The sequence below is a fragment of the Lactuca saligna genome, chromosome 2 (assembly GCF_052625555.1).
Source record: "Lactuca saligna cultivar CGN05327 chromosome 2, ASM5262555v1, whole genome shotgun sequence".
Taxonomy (NCBI): Eukaryota; Viridiplantae; Streptophyta; class Magnoliopsida; order Asterales; family Asteraceae; genus Lactuca; species Lactuca saligna.
In genome coordinates, this window is record NC_136418.1 from 160050386 (window position 1) to 160055439 (window position 5054).

Genomic DNA, 5054 nt, shown 5'->3' on the forward strand with positions numbered 1-5054 from the left:
AACCAAAGTACCTAAAACATAAACTGAAAATCGTAAGCACAAAACTTAGTGAGTTCCCCAAGAAACATCATACCATACATATCATATAACGGGCCCCACCCAAATGAGATACAAGCCCCCGCCTACAATGGCATAACGGGACCCGCCCAATGAGATACATGCCCCGCCTACACTCGAATAATGGACCCCGCCCAATGAAATATGGGCCCCGCCCACAATCGCATAACAATGATATACGGGCCCCGCCCACACTCGCATAAGGGGCCCCGCCCACTAAACATATAACCATGTAATCACATGACATTCAAACACATGTGAAAATCACAAAGATAGTAGCATACTACACAATCATCGGGCCCCGCCCACATACAAATCATATATGCATAATCTGATACTAGCATACAAAATAACAATCGGGGCTCACCCAGTAAGCATGCAAAATACATACACATGCAAGAGCCACGCATACATCTAGCACTCTACATAGAAAGCCATGGGTCGACATTAGTGCCTTCGACCCACTAGACATAGTGAGGAGACTCACCTCACACTGTCAAATCTCACAGAAAGAATCTCTGGTTGCTAGCCCACAAGAATCCCTACGCTATCAATCACAAGTTAAACATCCATCAACAATCAGATTCGACCCACACTAATTGTCCAAACCAGGGTAAAAGACCTTTTTACCTTTTTCATAACTTGGCCCAAAACCAAGGCCCCATTCAACAATCCAAAAGCCCAATTGTAAATAAACACCCAAGGCCCAAAATAACCCATGGTCAACCCTGGTCAAAATTATGGTCAAAGTCAAAGTCAACAGCCCATGTTGACCAACCTTGCCATGTTGGCTTGCAAACACGTCGTGTTTTCTCGAGATTCAACAGCTTAATACATTAAGCTACTATCTCCGATTCCAAGAGCTCCAAAGCTCAGATCTAACCAAAATGAGACTTAAAAGGGTAAAGTTTCCATCTTTACCCATAGGGATTACCAAAAATGGTCCAAACCCAACAAAAAAGGATTGATATAGCAAGTGCTTAACCAATAAGCACTTAATCCTTGAAGACATAATCCCAAAACACAGATCTAACCTCCTTGAGTCGGAAAATCACGTAAAGTTGCCAACTTTACATTTATGCATGCCTAAATGAAGCTCTTAAGCTTAAAAGGGACTTAATAATTGACTTAATGCATACATGACACCATAAATTTCATAAATCTTGCAACTTTATGCTCAAAGGGACCAAAACAAACTCAGGTCTAGAATAACAAGACCTTAAATGACTTCACACTTTCATCAACCCAGAAAGGGACCAAAAGCACAACAAAGCACAAAACAGAGAGATCTAAATACCTAAAATCCAAGATGCAAACTTGATACCTCAGAAAGCTTCCTCATAAGATGATGATTCTAGATCCAAAACCTTTTCCCCAAGCAAAGCAACTTCAAGATCCCATCCTCCTTCACAAGGACCAAAAATAAGCACTAAGAACCTCTTACTAGCTCAAGAACACCACCAAGAGACTTAAAGATCAATTTTAGGGTTTTAATGTCAATAGAGGCTAGTAAGTAGACTAGCCCTCGGGGCTTAAAGAGATTATATATGGTGTAACTGTTGGATTAGGTGTCTAAGCGCATAACTATAATTGGTATGTACTTGAATTGATACTAGCACAGTCCTTTTGAGTTGCCCTCAAACCAAGCAATTAGACAAGGAAATCATGAAAGGAGAGAAATTAAGTTATTATAAGATTAATAAATTAATATAAATGATTTATTAATATGTTATGAAAATAATTTATTAATTAGAAACCATATTATTTGATTAATAGTTAACCAGAAACTAATTGGAATAAATTTTAAGGTTAATTTTATTAATTATAAAGTGCAAGGACTAGTTTGCAATTATTAAATTGTAACACTGTAAATTTTCAGCTAAAATTTTCATTTCCAAATCACATAATTTCAAATTATCACTTTTCAAAAACCATAACTGTTTAAAGTATCACGAAGCACAAATCAATAATTGTTTGATAATAATCCAGTGTGACATCCCCAATTTTCACGGCCAGAAAAGATCGATTTTTGTTTATGCTTTATAAAAATCAAAGTACTTATTTTTAATAAAAGTGTTGCGGAATTTGTCCCCATAAAAACATGATAATTACGTTATCAAAGCATTTCCGAAGAAATGTATTTTTTATTTATTTTAAAACATTGGGATGTCATCGTCAATACAGGAACATAAGCATAAACAGAACTTAAATTCATTTACACTAGTGATCTACATCTCTTTTAAATCTCTCAGTGTAAAGTAGCTTCGTATCGACACCTGTGATGCAAATAAGCTAGAGTGGGTCAAGTTGGGAAACCTGGTGAGTACATAGGGTTTTCAACCCACAATAATATAATTATTATATTTAAACATCAAACAATCAAGCCAATTACCCATTCCCATTATCTTCTTAAGGATTTACCCTAAGGATCACCTATTTCTCATTCATTCATTCCAAAGGATTATCCTAAGGAGTATGTACAAAGTCCATTGTTTTCAATGACACAGCTATCAAGCACAGCTACTAGTTCTATCACTTAGGTGTCGGTGCCAGAATTAGGACATTTTCTATGAGGCGCTTCTGCCGGTATTGACCTTTAAACGCTACTATCATTGACATAAGGCTCCCTATTAGGCGCAGCTGCCGATACTGTCCTTAGAGCGCAGCTGCTAGGACGTTTACCGTAGATCTAAATCATCTACGGGTTGTGGCATAGCTGCCAGTGCTCATCTATAGGGTACTAGGCCCACTGCTGCCAATGTATACCTATAGGGCACTAGGTCCGTACTACTAATGTTCCTCTATTTCAGCTTTTATCCCTCATCATTCATCTACCCATGTTTTACCCAACATATTTTGTAGATATAAAATACTTTATACAGTTTACATCCTTTAAAACATGTATAAAAATCTTTCACCAGCATAGACAACAAATATTCAGACAATATGCACACATAGCACGTAATTTATATTAAAATACTTCATATCTATGTGTAAGATGAAAGGGACCATGCACTCACTTGAGAAGATGGTGACTCAGCGCTTGGACAACACTTCGTTACTCTTAACACAATTTTCCTCGACAAAACCTTGTATCAATATGACTAGGGTTTAGTCTGATGTTAACCACGTCTAATTAATAGTCTAGGTATTATTATTATTATATAAGCGTTAAATAACACTCAAATAACTCATAATAATAGCCCAAATAATTATTTTAAGGTCCTAATAATGTTACTATAATTAATTAGAAGCTATATTAAAAATAGCGTAGGCATAGCTCACTTACAACAGGTTTTTATAGAAAAAAACCGGGCTTCGCTGGAGCAGCGTTTCCAAGCCGAAAGCTTTTCTTCTCGGAGCCTTCGGGCGCTCCGGGGCTTTCTTCTCGTGCTAGGGAGGTTCCCTAGACTTGGGAGGGGTTTAGGGAAGCTAGAGAGAAGTTAGGGAGAGAAAGAGAGGCTTATGATGTGAAGAAATTATGAAGAGTTCATCTCTTATTTATAGGAATTTTATAGTAAAGTAGTCTCCAAGCATCGTCTGTATCTTTCGCGTACGAGCTCCATTTTCTACATTCTTTATATACACGCATTGGTATTTACGATTACTACAACTTTCATTTAGACTCCGTCGGCTAATTCTCTTTCTATCTCATATTTACAAAAACTGTATCGAATTCGTCGCGCTCGAAAAGTATAGACTAAGCTTCGTCCGTAAATTTCGCATACGATCTCCGTTTTTGTCGATATTTATATCCACGCATTGGTATTTACGAGTACTACAACTTTCATTTGGACCTCGTTGGCTAATTCTCAATCTATCTCGGATTTACAAAATTGTATCAAATTTGTCGCGCACGAAAAGTAGAGAGTAAGCTTCGTCCATAACTTTCGCATACGAGCTTCGTTTTTGACGTTATTTATATCCACGCATAGGTAAAAATAAAATGACCGATCTTAAATTTAACAGTAGGAAGAGATTAGACTGTTAAATGACCGCGAAGAATTCGTAACTCCTTCATACGGACCCCGTTTTCGTCTGGTTTTTACCGTTGAGTTCCTATTAATGAGATCTTCAACTCTAATTTAGGTCGCGTAAGCCAAAAACCGCTCGAACTAAAATTCGAGTTTCGGGCCATGTACCGCTATGCCAAATCTTAGAAAAATCATAATTTCATCATACGAAGTCAGATTTGGGCGTTCTTTTTATGGACACTCTCGATTTAACATTTTCTATGACTTTTGTTTAGATCGATAAGGCTAAAAGTCGCTCTATCGTAAATTCACTATTTACGCTTCCCGGTGTCGTGCCGGTTTAGCCGTAAAACTTCGACGAGCCATAACTTTCTCGTTATAACTCGGATTTCGGTGTTCTTTATATGTACGGAAACCTTGAGAAATATTCTAAAATTTGGTTAAGACTATTTATTATAAATAATATTTTGCGAAAAAGTCATTTTCGACACTTATTGCCTCTAAATTGACTGGCCCGAATCTACGGGCGTTACATCCAGGATCCTCTAAAACATAAAACTCCACCTTGTGTGTACAATCAAGTCGGCTCCTTCCCGTGATCCTGAGAAGGACCTAAAACACATAACACATAACATGGTAAACACAAAGTTTAGTAAGTTCCCCAAAATACCTAACACATCACATTAGCCTCTTATGGCTATATCTCGATAAAGACCCTCTGGTCACTGTGTCTTAGTGGGAACCCTCCGGTCCTACAGCTCAGGTTGGACCCTCCGGTCCTAACTCAATAAATCTCAAGATAATATACAACATAAATCACAAAGACATAATGCAAGATATCACAATTCTCAATATAAGCATACAAGACCCTTCGGTCACATAATGATACCACTCACGGTAAGGATAGTGAGAAAACTCACCTCGTAAGTAAAACAAATATGTCTCGTACTCGAACCACCGGTCTAGCCTCCGCCTAACATATACCATAATTATCTCTTATTAATAAACGAACCTCAAAGATGT